General features: G+C 32.2%; 2 non-coding genes across 2 annotated transcripts; one reads left to right on the top strand and one right to left on the bottom strand.

The window, feature by feature from the left end:
- Positions 1 to 2,944: 2,944 nt before the first annotated feature.
- On the bottom strand, positions 2,945 to 3,086 carry LOC131800691 (U4 spliceosomal RNA). The gene has a single exon (XR_009341503.1). It is a non-coding gene; the product is annotated as a U4 spliceosomal RNA (small nuclear RNA).
- An 862-nt stretch (positions 3,087 to 3,948) lies between these two features.
- On the top strand, positions 3,949 to 4,089 carry LOC131800689 (U4 spliceosomal RNA). Its single transcript, XR_009341501.1, has one exon. It is a non-coding gene; the product is annotated as a U4 spliceosomal RNA (small nuclear RNA).
- The last annotated feature ends 12,153 nt before the right edge of the window (positions 4,090 to 16,242 follow it).

Genomic DNA, 16,242 nt, shown 5'->3' with positions numbered 1-16,242 from the left:
AATGGCGAGTGTAGTCGTTATATTAGGGTCTATACGACGACGTGCACCTGCATGGGCAACTTTTGTCACAAGATATTACAATATTCAAATGCGAAACTTGATCATAATGTAATCATCAAAATATCGAATATTGAGAGGTACCGCCATATGGGGGGTATACGAAGGCGGTATACAGACAATTTTCTGTCATAGGCTGTAGTATCCATTACGACCTTCAATTCCTGTGATTATTGTCCCTAAAATCATAAAAAAACGAATATCTGGAGGTACTGATATATGAGGGCTATACGAAGACTTGGACCTGCACAGACACTTTTCTGTCATAGGCTGTAGTATCCCTTACGAAATAATGTCGCCAATATCATCAAAATACCGAAAAAGGAGGTACCATTATAAAGGGGCTATACGAAGGCATTGACCTGCAAAGACAATTTTCTGTCTTAGGCTGTAGTATCCATTACAAACTTTAAATATAAAATTTTTTACAATTCCGGTGAATATTGTCGCTAAAGTCATCAAAATCCCGAATATCGGGAGGTACCGATATGTGAGGGCCATACGAAGACGTGGACCTGTATACAAAAATTTCTGTCATAGGCTGTAATTCTCATTACGAATTTTTTATATGAAATTTGAAAAAATTCCGGTAAATATTGTCGCTAAAAATATCGTAAAAATAGGAAATATCGGGAGGTACTGTTATATGGGGGCTTTACGAAATCGAGGACCGACATGGCCCATTTACGAACTTAACCTGCCTACTTGTAGACCATGGATGTAAGCAAAATTTAAGCCATCTATATCAATTCGTTCAAAAGATAGTGTGATTACAATAGACGGACGGAAAGACAGACAGACAGACGGGCATCGCTAGATCGTCTTAGAATTTTACGCTGATCCATAATAAATATTTTGAGGAGTTACAAATGGAATAACAAATTCAATATATCCTCCATAGAATGGTGGAGGGTATAAGAATCCACAATTATGCTTGTGTCTAGCAGTGAGAAAAATTCCTTCATTCAAGATTATGACTAAACACTGGAAAACTTAAAAATGTTGACCCTTTCTGGAGCAGGTACTAGAAAGTGTGGACGGATTTATTCCATCTTCACACCATACCTGGGACTAATAAAAATATTGTGATGTGTGTAATTTGAAGACAATCGGACTCTTACATCATTTTTTATAAGAGTTGTAATTATTCAAAATTTTGACATTTTGTGGGGGAGGTCCAAAGAGACCACGGCCGTATCAAATGATATATAGCCTCTCTAGCCATATGGATAAAAAATATTCTAAAAATATGTTAAAAATATTTTTAATAAATTCCTATCCCTTGCTCCTTGTTAAAAAAAATATTTGTAAGAAATCCTTAAAATAACGATCTAAGTGACGGTAAAAAAATGTATACCTTATACCTTCCGAACCCTTTCGATCAATAAAAAAAAATTAAAAATCCACAATCTTTAAAAAATATATATTTTTAATACACTATCGATGGGTATTTGAAAAAAAAAAAAAAAAATAAAATATCACTTTCTGCTAAGATCCTGAGAAAAGTAACAAAAATTCTATAATCTGTTGACCACTTAAATATAAATTTACAAAAATCAGTATCAGCGTGGGCTTCACGAGCCTCAAATTAATGATTAAAAAATTTTGCGGATAATTAAAAAAATATAAGTTAAAAAATCCCTTATCCCTGGCAAATGTTACAAAAATCGCAATCTACTTATCCTTTACAATTACGAAACAATTCCATTTTTCTATATATTATATTTCCTGGAGATCGGTTGGCCGATTTTTTATTTTTTTTTATACCCTACACCACAAGGTGGTCGGGGTATTATGTCTTTGTGCATTTGTTTGTAACATGCAAAAGGAAACGAGATAGACCCATAGACCCTTTTGATGATCTGCATAGAATCACATTCTGAGTCGATTTATGCATGTCCGTCCGTCCGTCCATGTATTTTTGTAAAAAAAGTACAGGTCGCATTTATTATCCGATTGAAATGAAATTTTCCAAACAACATTTGCTTGGCCCAAGGACAAACCCTATTGAAATTGGAGATAATCGGTAAAAATTTAGATATAGCTCCCATATATATCTTCGTCCGATTTGCATTTTATTGTGCACCAAACGTGTAATATCAGCCCGAATGGAATTTTGCACATACAACCAAATTAGGCCCGAAAATAAGTATGCCAAATTTGATCGAAATCGGTTCAGATATAGCTATAGCTCCCATATATGTTGTTCATCCGATTTGTTATTTTTGTCCTCTGCAGCCGTAATATGCACTCCGTAACAACGATATTCAGGGACATATATCAAATACAGCTCAGAAATATCTTTGCCAAATTTTATCGAGATCGTTTCAGATTTGGATATACCTCCCATATATAACTTCGTCCGATTTACCCTTTATTGTGCACCAAACGTCTAATATTTACCCAAATTGGATGAAATTTGGCACTTACGACCAAACTGAGTCCAGAAGGTAGTATGCCAAATTTGGTGAAGATCGGTTCAGATATAGCTATAGCTCCCATATATATTGTTCATCCGATTTGTTGTACTTGTTACCCACAGCCGTAATATGCACTCCGTAACAACGATATTCAGGGAAATATATCAAATACAGCTCAGAAATATCTTTGTCAAATTTTATCGAGATCGGTTCCGATTTGGATATAGCTCCCATATATATCTTTATCCGATTTCAAATTAATTGTGCACCAAATGGGCTTCGGCATATTAAGTCCTTTGAATTTTAAATTATAATTATAATCATAGGGTGTATGATTGAATTCTCCCATAAAAACTTTTAAATGTTATGTGGAGCTCAACTAAATTAGCAAAGTGGTGTAGGGTATCATAAAATCGGCCCGACTTTAGGACTTTTTTACTGGTTTTTTTAAATGTATTTGATTATTAGCCCCTTCGGGCTTTGAAAAATTGTCATAGCAAACGTTGGTTAACGGTCGCTATGCCGAGTTATTGGTTTAAGTTTTCAACTAGCAATAATCGCACCTCAGCCATAGCTTCATGGGTTGCAATCATGCCACTGCACAAGTCTAACCAACTAAGGGAATGTGGGAATGTCTTAAGTGGGGAGTTTTTGGAAGGTAATGAGAATTTTTGGGTGGCAAAAAAATATTTTTAAAATCGCAATCATAAATTCCACGCAAGATATGAGGAAAAAAAGACATTTAAATGAATAATTTGTGGCTTTTTGGGGGGTTGGAAATGTTGATTATGGGGAATAAAATTAATTGTAATAACCTGCTTGCATTGATTTCAGGCTTTTCTGCTGGTTGCGAATTATAAAGAATTTTTTTTTTTGCTAAAAACAGAAAATACTATTCAAAACCTTCCCTACTTTCAATATAAATTCAAAATGAGGTATTTGTAAAAAAAAAAAAAAAAAAAAAATACGACATTTAAATATTTTTGGCTTGTAAGGGGTTGAAAAGCTTGGTAGGGAAACTGGAGATAATTAAATCCTTTAAAAAAATGTTTCGATTTGAGCTTTTTTACTGTCTGTCAAATGGGAAGGAGATTTTTGCTGAAGTCAGAAATTATTATTCAAAACCTTCCCTATTTTCAGCTTCCCAATATTTTCCCTCCCTTATGATATTTTTTCTTGAGCGAACCTTTAGTCTGACAGACAAAATATTTGCGATCATCCCTCCAAAAGATAAATGCCACAGAATCTTTTGCACCATAAACTCCAAAACCGGTTTCGGACTTTTCCATTCCTTTGCAAAACTTTAATATTCTCCCATGTGTATGTCCGCACATTTGAACTGTATCAACCATAAAAAAGTTAATTAATTTTCATTGCAACGTCATTTATATCTGCCTCTCTACTCGAAATAATTCTCATTTACTTCGTTAAACTTGAATAATATAACGCCAGGCTTCGGCATCGAATAGTTAGCCTTGCGCAGCGGTAATATCGTAACCAATGAAGTTTAGCTGAGGTGCGATTATTGCTAGTTGAAAACTTTAACCAATACCTCGTCATAGTGGACGTGAAATACCGTCCTCTATGCCAATTTTTGAAAGCCCGCAAGGGCCAATAATTTAATCAATTTGATACTCTACAGCAAAAAATCGGATATACTCATGAAAAAATGGGACAGAGGTATATATGTGTGAGAGAAAATTTTCTCCCATAACTCTGATTTTATTCGAAAACTGGGCTATGTCGGTCACATCAATATTCTGTCTACTCGATCTGAATCAAAAAGTATCAATCGCTTTTGCCGACTGATGTATACCCTTATCCAATGTTCGATTATTTTGACTTCTGTTATGATTATTCAAATTGTTGATCCTCTTCGAACAGGTTCCGAAAATGTTGACCCTTTGTGGGAGGAGCTACCAGAAGGAGAGGACCGATATACCCCATCTTCACACCAGATCTTGGGTTGAAGATAATTAGATGTGTGAAATATGAAGGTAATCGGATGCTTTTTTTGGATATTATAATTCCTTTGGTTATTCAAAACTTTGACCCTTTGTGGAGAAGGTACCAAAAGGAATGGACCGATCTCTACCATCTTTTTAAAAGATAGATAGAAATATTGTGATGTGCGATGTCTGAATTAAAAAGGATGTTAATTTCGTATTTTATGAGCTTCATGGATATTCATTATTTTGACCTTTTGTAAGGGGAGGTACCAGAGGGAGTGGACCGATATGGCACATCTACGAACTCGATCTTAGTTTGATAATAATATTACGATATATCAAGTTTGGATCAAATTGGATACTCCCTTCGAGAGTTATCGTATGTACCAGCTAGACAGACAGACGGACGGACATCGTTAGATCGACTCCAAATATCCTGAAATGGATTTGGTCCAAAGAGACCTAGTGTGTAAAAGCGTTATTTCGACTAGGCACGTTTTGACCGTATCAAATGATATATACCCTCTCCGGAACGGTATGGAAAATGATCCCCCTAGGTTCTATAATGCATTTCAATATATTGCCTACCCGATCTGAATCAAATCCTCTCCAACTCCTTGTGGATTGAAAAAAATATCTCATATAGGGACACCCAACTGTATGGTCTCAACATCCCGATGAACATATATATGTTTGCCCTCAACACCCCGTTGTATGTATGTGTATGTGTTCAATCTTAATTGTAAGCAAATAACATTGACTGCAGTTGGTCTTGAAGTGTGAAGAAGAAAATACCCAATGTCGCCACAGAGCGCAACTCAAACAACAAATCCTTTAGAAAATATTTCTTCAACGAATATTTTACCCATTTCTTTCAGGGGTATGACGAAGCAAGATATGTATGTGTGTATGTAAGAATATCTTGAGTAAATACAAATAAGATACAAGGAGAGTAGAAAACAACAACAACGACAGCAATAATAGTTGGGAAGATATATCCATCAATTTGTTTCGATTATGTGTTAAATGTTAAACAAACCCACCGGTACAGTGGGAGATTTTCCATGGGAATTTTTTTTTTTTAAATGAATTAAAAAATCTACGTTTATGGCTTGGACAGTCCTTGAAAAAAAAAATCCACGATCATTGATTCATAGATCCTTGGAAATTTTATTTAAATAATCCATGATTTGGCTTGAAAAAAAATTATGTAAAATATCCACTATTATGGCTCGGAAGGTCCTTGAAAAAAATTATTTAAAATATTCGCGTTTATGGCTTAGCAGGTCCTCGACAAATTTTATGTTAAATATTCACGATTATGGCTTGGAAGGTCCTCGACAAATTTTATGTTAAATATTCACGATTATGGCTTGGAAAAAATATTTAAAAAATCCAAGATTACAGCTCCATAGGTCCTTGAAAAAAATATTTAAAAAATTCACGATTACTGCTCCATAGGACCTAAAAAATGTTTAAAATGTCAACGATTACTGATCCATGGGTCCTTAAAAAAATATTTTAAAAATACACTGTCGATGCTCCGTAGGTTCTTTAAAAAGATATTTAAGAAATCCACGATCAATGCTCCATAGGTCTTTGAAAAAAATATTTGAAAAATCCAAGATTAAAGCTTCATCCACGATTACTGCTCCATAGGTCCTTGAAAAAAATAGTTAAAAAATCCACGATTAATGCTCCATAGGTCCTTTAAAAATAATATTTAAAAAATCTGCAATTAATACTCCATAGGTCTTTGAAAAAATTTATTTGAAAAATCCACGTTTATGGCATGAAAAAGATATTTAAGCACGCTTATGACTTCAAAAAAATATTTAAGCACGTTTTTGGCTTGAAAAAAATATTTAAGCACGTTTTTGGCTTGCTTCAAAAAATATTTAAAAAATCCACGATTATGGCTTGAAAAAATAATTATTTAAAAAATCCACGATTATGGCTTGAAAAAATAATTATTTAAAAAATCCACGATTATGGCTTGAAAAAATAATTATTTAAAAAATCCACGATTATGGCTTGAAAAAATAATTATTTAAAAAATCCACAATTATGGCTTAAAAAATAATTATTTAAAAAATCCACGATTATGGCTTGAAAAAATAATTACTTAAAAAATCCACAATTATGGCTTAAAAAATAATTATTTAAAAAATCCACGATTATGGCTTGAAAAAATAATTATTTAAAAAATCCACGATTATGGCTTGAAAAAAAATATATTTAAAAAATCTACGGCTTGAAAAAAAAAATATTAAAAAAATCCACGATTATGGCTTGAAAAAAATATTTAAAAAATCCACGATTACGGCTTGGAAAAAAATATTTAAAAAATCCACGATTATGGCTTGGAAAAAAATATTTAAAAAATCCACGATTATGGCTTAAAAAAAATATTTAAAAAATCCATGATTATGGCTTAAAAAAATATTTAAAAAATCCACGATTATGGCTTGAAAAAAAATATTTAAAAAATCCACGATTACTGCTCCATAGGTCCTTGGAAAAATTTATTTATAAAATCCACGATTACAGCTCCACAGGTCCTTGAAAAGGTTTATTTAAAAAATCCACGATTATGGCATGAAAAAATATTTAAGCACGTTTATGGCTTGAAAAAACTATTTAAAAAATCCACGATTATGGCTTGAAAAAAATATTTAAAAATTCACGATTATGGCTTGAAAAAAAATATTTAAAAAATCCACGATTGAAAAAAAATCTACAAATCTACGATTACTGCTTCCAAACCATCGCCAAATCTCAAACACAGATAACATCAATACCAAATATTAGTACTATATAGTATATTTCGTACAATTATAGTACATATTTCCAAAACCATCTCCATGTCTCAATTCTGGTATCTGGACTTCAATATTAAATTTGAAGATTCCAGCCATATCCATCAGTAATCTAAGTACAAAATTTCAGATTTCAGCCCTATTCATTTATTTTATATCAAATTTAGTATCATTTGGTACTTGTCGTACAATTATAGCACACATTTTCAAAACCACTCCTATATCTCAATTCCAAATACCAACAGAGACCCCAATATCGAATTTCGGGATTCCAGCTCTATTCCTTCACCCAATACCAAATTTAGTACTTTTCGTACGATTATGATTATCATACCAAAACCACCTCCATATCTCAATTCCAGATACCAACAGTGACATCTATCTCAAATTTCAGAATTGTATCTCTATTCCTTCACCCCGAACCAAATTTAGTACCAATTTGTACTTTTCGTACAAATATAGCACACATTTTCAAAACCACTTCTATATATCAATTCCAAATATCAACAGAGACCTCAATATCAAATTTAAGGATTCCAGCCATATCCCTCCACCCAATACCAAAGTTAGTACCATTTAGTACATTTCGTACAATTCTCGTACAAATATCGGAAATCACTTACATATCTCAATTTCGGATACATACAGTGACATCTATCGCAATTTAAGGTTTTATCTTTATTCCTTCACCCAATACCAACAGTACCATTTAGTACTTTTCGTAAAATTATAGTATAAAAATATCCATTTAGTACTTTTCCTACAATTTTTGGTACACATTTCCGAAACCCCCTCCATATGCCCAGGCTACACATGAACTGCGACTCTAATATCAGATTTGATTTGCTCACCCAACACCAAGTTGTATCAAATTTAGTACTTTTGGTACACTTGTAGTACACATTGCCCAAACCACCTCCATATGCCTAGGCTACATATGAACAGCAAATTTCACCCTAACACCAAATTTCATATTTAAAGCATTATTTGTTAACCCAATATCAAATAGTACCAAATATGGTACTTTTTGGTACTATTTCATACCTTTTTTGGTACAATTGTTGGTACATGTGGTTTCGGCAATATGTACCTACCACCATCCCAAATAGCCAATACCAAATATGAATATTATGAACTGTACTAAATATGGTCCTTTTTGGTACCTTTCGTACACTCCATAGATCCTTAAAAAAATATTTTTAAAATCCACGATTACTGTTCCATATGTCCTTCAAAAAAAAAAAAAAAAAAAAAAATACTTAAAAAATCCACGATTACTGTTCCATATGTCCTTCAAAAAATACTTAAAAAATCCACGATTACTGCTCCATAGGTCCTTAAAAAAATATTTTAAAAATCCACGATAACTGATCCATATGTCCTTGAAAAGAAATATTTAAAAAATCCACCATAACTGGTCCATAGGTGTTTGAAAAAAATTAGAAAAATCCACGATTTGGATTTTAAAAATCCAAATTTTTAAAATCCACGATTACTGTTCCATAGATACTTAAAAAAAAATTAAAATCCACGATTACTGCTCCATAGATCCTTAAAAAAAATATTTTTAAAATCCATGATTACTGCTCCATAGATCCTTAAAAAAATATTTTAAAAATCCACGATTACTGCTCCATAGGTCCTCGAAAAAAATATTTAAAAAATCCACGATTAATGCTCCATAGATCCTTAAAAAAATATTTTAAAAATCCACGATTACTGCTCCATAGATCCTTAAAAAAATATTTTAAAAATCCACGATTACTGCTCCATAGATCCTTAAAAAAATATTTTAAAAATCCACGATTACTGCTCCATAGATCCTTAAAAAAATATTTTAAAAATCCACGATTACTGCTCCATAGATCCTTAAAAAAATATTTTAAAAATCCACGATTACTGCTCCATAGATCCTTAAAAAAATATTTTAAAAATCCACGATTACTGCTACATAGATCCTTAAAAAAATATTTTAAAAATCCACGATTACTGATTAAAAAAATATTTTAGAAATCCACGATTATTGCTCCATTTGTCAATAAAAAAATACTTTTAAAAATCCACGATTACTGCTCCATAGATCCTTAAAAAAATATTTTAAAAATCCACGATTACTGATTAAAAAAATATTTTAGAAATCCACGATTATTGCTCCATTTGTCAATAAAAAAATACTTTTAAAAATCCACGATTACTGCTTCATAGGACCTTGAAAAAAATATTTAAAAAACCCACGATTACTGCTCCATATATCCTTAAAAAAATATTTTAAAAATCCACGATTACTGCTCCATGGGTCCTTGAAAAAAAAACAACAATAAAAGGATAAAGCCTGACCATTTTGCAACAACAAAATACTACGGTATCCCGAACAAACAAGCCACACTGTTTAAAAAAAGAAAATATTTAAAAAAATCTACGATTACTGCTCCATAGGTCCTTGAAAAAAAAAATTTAAAAAATCTACGATTACTGCTCCATAGGTCTTTAAAAATCATATTTAAAAAATCCACGTTTAGGCTTGAAAAAAATATTTAAAAAATCCACGATTACTGCTCCATAGCTCTTTAAAAAAAATATTTAAAAAATCCACGATTACTGCTCCATAGCTCTTTAAAAAAAAATATTTAAAAAATCCACGATTACTGCTCCATAGCTCTTTAAAAAAATATTTAAAAAATCCACGAATACTGCTCCATAGGTCCTTGAAAAAAATTTTCAAAATCCATGATTACTTCTCCATAGGTCCTTGAAAAAAATATTTAAAAATCCACGATTACTGCTCCATAGATCCTTAAAAAAATATTTAGAAAATCCACCATTACTGATCCCTAGATCCTTAAAAAAATATTTAAAAAATTCGCGATTACTGCTTCATAGATCCTTAAAAGCAATATTTTAAAATCCACGATTACTGCTCCATAGGTCATTGAAAAAAAAATTAAAAAATCCACCATTACTGTAACATATGTCCTTCAAAAAATACTTAAAAAAATCCACGATTACTGCTCCATAGATCCTTAAAAAAATAGTTTAAAATCCACGATTGCTGCTCAATAGATCCTTAAAAAATATTTGAAAAAAAACCAACATTTACTGCTTCATTGGTCCTTGAGAAAATATTAAAAAAATCCACCATTACTGTAACATATGTCCTTCAAAAAAATACTTAAAAAATCCACGACAACTACTCCATAGGTCCTTGAAAAAAAATATTTAAAAAAATCCACGATTACTGCTTCATTGGTCCTTGAACAAATATTTATAAAAACCACGATTACTGCTCCATAGATCCTTAAAAAAATATTTTTAAAATCCACGATTACTGCTCCATAGGTGTTTGAAAAAAATTAGAAATATCCACGATTACTGCTCCATATGTCCTTCAAAAAAATATTTAAAAAATCCACGATTTCTGCCCCATAGGTGGAAAAAAAATTATTTAAAAATTATAATGAATATATTTAAAAAATCCACGATTAGTGCTCCATAGGTTCTTGAAAAAAATATTTTGAAAATCCACGATTAGTGCTCCATATGTCCTTAAAAAAATTATATAAAAAATCCAGGTCTATGGCTTAAAAAAATTCACGATTAAGGCACGAGAAAATTTATTTTAAAAAATCCACGATTATGGCTTGAAAAAAATAGCACTTCACCCAATACCAAATTGTACCAAATATTGTACTTTTTGGTACTTTACGTACACTTGTAGTACACGTTTCCCAGATCACCATCATATATAAATCTCATTTTCCAACCTTGATTCTTATACCAAATTTCAAATTTTTTAGCTCTATTCGTTCACATAATAGCAAATGTTTAGTACCATTTTGGAATTTTTCGTAACCTTAATTTTTGAATTTCCAAAAAAAACTTCCAGACATCTATCCTGCACTCTATCAGTGACTCTCATTCCAAATATGCAATTCTAGCCATTCCATTTGTCCAATACAAAATATTCAATTTTCAGTACATTTAAGTACTTTTCGTACACTTTCAATACGAAATTTCAAGATTTGAAAAAAATCCACCCACTGTAACAATGCCATTGGATTTTATTATCTGACAATATCTCGATTCAATATTTCACTTTCGATTGATGATGGATTCATTGGGCGGGCGGTTTGTTGATTTGGTTTTTTTCCGATTTTTATGCCGCCGGCATGGCATGGCATTGCATTATTGCACCAAAGGGAAATAATGTTGTGGTTGTTGTTGGTGTTGGCGTTCGGGCGGTTAGCATGCATTTATCTGGTGCGTTAATGATTGTTTGTTTATCATTGTAAATGTTTATTTTTTACATAGCCCCAAAGTATCTACGTCTGTCTGTCTCTCTGTTCGTCAGATACGCCCGGCACAACAAATTGATAATTTTATCATTAAATTAACAAACGGTTCGGGCCATACCAACAGAGTGTGTTGTAGTTGGATAAAGTCAACAAGAAAAGCAAAAAAAAAAAAAACAAAAATTAACAACAACAACAACAAGTCGTGTTCATCAATAAGTCGATAGGCCGATTGGCGACAATAGTCTGTTGCTGGCTTAACCAAAAATTGGTATTGCCAACAACTAAGGGGGTGTGAATTACCCCATGAATGCTTTAACACAAATTGTGTTTTTGGGTATTATGACCTCCCCCCCCCCCTCCCCCCTTCTTCTCATACCTTTATGGGTAGTTCGGAAATAACATAAATTCCCATTGTAATTGATGATGATGAGTTAGTTTATCAAATTAGCCGAAAAATATTGCTGTATCGGCTCAAGTGATCTGTGGGCTTCCGAGCGGCATTTTCAGATCCATTGAAGTGATGGGGAAAATTTTTTTAGGGGGAGAAAGGTGTCTATGAATTTCATTGACGCCAAAAGCGCGCCAGGTTGAACTAAATTCTGATGTGAAAGTGTCGCCTGGTGGTGGGAAATATGTCACAAATTGATTTTTAATCCGCAGAGCTGTAATTTTTAGGTGAGGGAATGGGGAGGGGTAACTGCAGTTCTGGGACAAAGGATATATTGTGGGAGATTTTTTGGGGGATGATCGGAAAATATAACTTATTCTTGAAAGATAGCTTTATTTGAACAGCTTTAGAAAGGTATTGAAAAATTTCTTGAAGTTTTCACCTTCTTGGTGAGTTCTCACGAATTTTCTTAGAAGCGAGATGAGGGGTGTTATTTTCCGAATTCTAAGGGAGGGTTCATTGCACTGCATTATTTGCATAAACATAAAGATAGTAATATTTATTGTTTTTTCTAAGATATGAACTTTTAAGAAACCAAAAATACGGCTGGTCCTCGATAACGATCCCATTAGATTACGTTCCCTTAAATAATTTTTTCTCGAAAAAAAATTTATTCTGGATAAGTCTTTTAAATATCATTTTAAAAATATTTATATTCAAAATAAACTACTTTCAGAAATTATCTTAAATTAATTTGAAATAGCGACCAAAAATCACGTGGATTTTTTAGTGGAGTGAATTTTTTAAAGGATATTTTAGAGGATGGATTGATTAAGCAAATTTTGGAGGCGTGGATTTTATTGAGAATTTTTTAGACTCTTGGATTTTATAAGGATTTTTTAGAGGCGTGGTTTTTAAGGATTTTTTAGAGGCGTCGATTTTTTTGAGGCGTGGTTTTAAAGGAGGCGTGGATTTTTTAAGAGACGTGGATTTTTTAATGTTTTGTAAGGCGGGGATTGTTTTAAGGATTTGTAAGGCGTGCATTTTTTAAGGATTTTTTAACGCGTGGATTTTTTAAGAATTTTTTAACGGCTTTTTTTTCAAGGCGTGGTTTTTTAAACGATTTTTTTAATGCGCGGATTTTTTAAACAATTTGTGAGGCATTAATTTTTTAAACAATTTTTTGAAGCATGAATTTTTAAAGGATTTTTTAAAGGCGTGAATTTTTTAATTATTTTTTAAAGGCGTATATTTTTTAAGGATTTTTTTTAACGCGTGGATTTTTTAAAAAAATTTTAAAGGCTTGGATTTTTTAGAGGTAGGTTTTTTTTAAAAATTTTTTAAAGGCTTGGATTTTTAGAGGCGTGGGTTTTTATAGATTTTTTAGATGCGTTTTTTAAGGTTTTTGTAGAGGTGTGGTTTTTTAAAGATTTTTTAGAGGCGTGGTTTTGTAAGGTTTTTGTAGAGGCGTGGTTTTTTAAGGTTTTTGTAGAGGCGTGGTTTTTTAAGGTTTTTGTAGAGGCGTGGTTTTTTAAGGTTTTTGTAGAGGCGTGGTTTTTTTAAGGTTTTTGTAGAGGCGTGGTTTTTTTTTAAGGTTTTTGTAGAGGCGTGGTTTTTTAAGGTTTTTGTAGAGGCGTTGATTTTTAAGGTTTTTGTAGAGGCGTGGTTTTTTTAAGGTTTTTGTAGAGGCGTGGTTTTTTTAAGGTTTTTGTAGAGGCGTGGTTTTTTTAAGGTTTTTGTAGAGGCGTGGTTTTTTTAAGGTTTTTGTAGAGGCGTGGTTTTTTTAAGGTTGTTGTAGAGGCGTGGTATTTTAAGGTTTTTGTAGAGGCGTGGTTTTTTTTAAGGTTTTTGTAGAGGCGTGGCTTTTCTTAAGGTTGTTGTAGAGGCGTGGTATTTTAAGGTTTTTGTAGAGGCGTGGTTTTTTTTAAGGTTTTTGTAGAGGCGTGGCTTTTCTTAAGGTTGTTGTAGAGGCGTGGCTTTTCTTAAGGTTTTTGAAAATAAATCTTTTGCATGCCAAGTCAAAAACTTTAGTCATTAACATTTGTTGCTTTTTGATTTTTTTTCTTGTTTTTTTCTACGATTTCTCAGACTTTCTGCCTGGGCTTCAAAGAAAAAATAAATACAGGGATATTTTCCAAAAACAATCCCAAGAAAGGAAAACTTCCGTCATTGAACAAGTGTGAGTTGTAAAGCAACGACTGATAGAATTTTCGAAAAGAATTATTTGAATATCCTCCACACTTGTTTGGAATGATTGGAAATTTTCAAAAAAAAAAAAAAAAAATCATCAAAAATTATACCCTACACCACAATGCATATTTAGTAGAGCTCCAGTAACAAAAGAATTTATTTGAATTAGATGACATACCACCTGTCAACATTTGCCTTCAGAGCAATTCTAAATCGATTTTCACCACTAAATATGAGGGAGACGGAGCTTCAACTATATCTTAACCGATTTTCTCCAAATTTGAAGTACTTGCTTCTAGACTGAATTCCGTTAGAAGTACCAAAATTCAGTCCATTTGGGCTGATATTAGCCATATTGTGCACAATTTACCCGAAATCGGTTGAAGATATATATGGGAGCTATATCCAAATCTGCACAGATCTTGCCCAAATTGGCAGAGATATTTCTGAGCTGTGTTTGATAACTGCTACCAAAGATCGAATGCATATTACGAATTTGGGGTACTTAAACACCAAGTCGGATAAAACATATATATGGGAATTATAGCTATATCTGAACCGATTTTCTCCAATAGAATTAGAACCGCTTTCTAAAATAGGGTACTTATAAATTTGGTATTGGGTGAAAGAGTAGGGCTATTAAGAAGTCAAAATGTATTCCAACATTTGAAGAGATTTGTTCATTCCAGGCCAAAAGAGTCCAGGTCTATATAGACTTTGCCGGAAAATATGGTGTTGTAGGGTACCAAATGTCTATAGACTTTGCTAACTAGTTTTATTGTATGAAGGCAATCCTAACCGATTATCTTCCAACAAATTCATGGAATTCCATTCCACCTCCCATATTTGATTAATTTATTATTACCAATGTAAACTAATGATTTTATGGACTTTTGGTTTGAATTGAATTTAGCGAGAATCAGTGCAGTTTTTTTGCCAGCCATAAAGATAAATTATTAAGAGATAAAACTATATTTGTCTTATCTGTTATTTAGTCTAAAAATGTTTTAATAGCAATTAGATCCGCAAGCATTTACGCTTTTGTGGATAATAGGGTGGTACGATGATTTTAAAAATATTTTTTTCACGGACTCTTCAAGCTCGAAACGTGGATTTAAAAAAATAGGAAAATTTTTTGAAGAATGAAACGTTTGTTTTTTTGATGGAAAAATATATTTTTTAAAAAATCCACGTTTGTTTATTTTATGGAAAAAAATAATTTTTAAAAAATCCACGTTTGTTTATTTTATGGAAAAAAATAATTTTTAAAAAATCCACGTTTGTTTATTTTATGGAAAAAAATAATTTTTAAAAAATCCACGTTTGTTTATTTTATGGAAAAAATATTTTTAAAAAAATCCACGTTTGTTTAATTGATGAAAAATATATTTTTTAAAAAATCCACGTATTTGAATATCCTCCACACTTTGAAATGTTTGGAAATTTTCAAAAAAAAAAAAAAAAAAAAAAAAAAAAAAATCATCAAAAATTATACCCTACACCACAATGCATATTTAGTAGAGCTCCCGTAACAAAAGAATTTATTTGAAGTAGATGACATACCACCTATCAACATTTGCCTTTAGAGCTGTTATAGTTTGGTTTCAGAGGGAGACATATCCAATTCTAAATCGATTTTCACCACTAAATATGACGGAGACGGAGTTCTAGACGGAATTCGCTTGGATGTGCCAAAATTTGGTTTTTTGTTTGGTCATTTGGTACATAATTAACCCGAAATCGGTTGAAGATATATGCGGGAGCTATATCTAAATTTGAACCGATTATCACCAATGTCAATAGGGTTCGTCCTTGGGCCAAACAAGTAGTGTTTGGAAAATTTCATCTCAATCGGATAATAAATGCGACCTGCAGTTTGTTCACGAAAATACATGGACAGGAAGATGTATAGACGAGCTGGGTTGTATGCATAGACTCAGAAAGTGATTCTATGAAGATTCTCAAATGTAACTATGGGTCTAACTCGCTTCCGTGTAGGGTATTAATAGAAGAGGATCTATAAGGACAATCCTCTTCCAGGGTGTAAAGTACTCAGAAGGATCTCCTTGTGCGGATTTTTAGACAATTTCATAGACAAATTTGGCTACAATGATCAAAATGCAGAAA

The sequence above is a fragment of the Musca domestica genome, unplaced genomic scaffold, assembly GCF_030504385.1.
Source record: "Musca domestica strain aabys unplaced genomic scaffold, Musca_domestica.polishedcontigs.V.1.1 121, whole genome shotgun sequence".
Taxonomy (NCBI): domain Eukaryota; kingdom Metazoa; phylum Arthropoda; class Insecta; order Diptera; family Muscidae; genus Musca; species Musca domestica.
The sequence above is the reverse complement of the archived record's forward strand: the minus strand, read 5'-3'. Positions and strand labels throughout refer to the sequence as shown.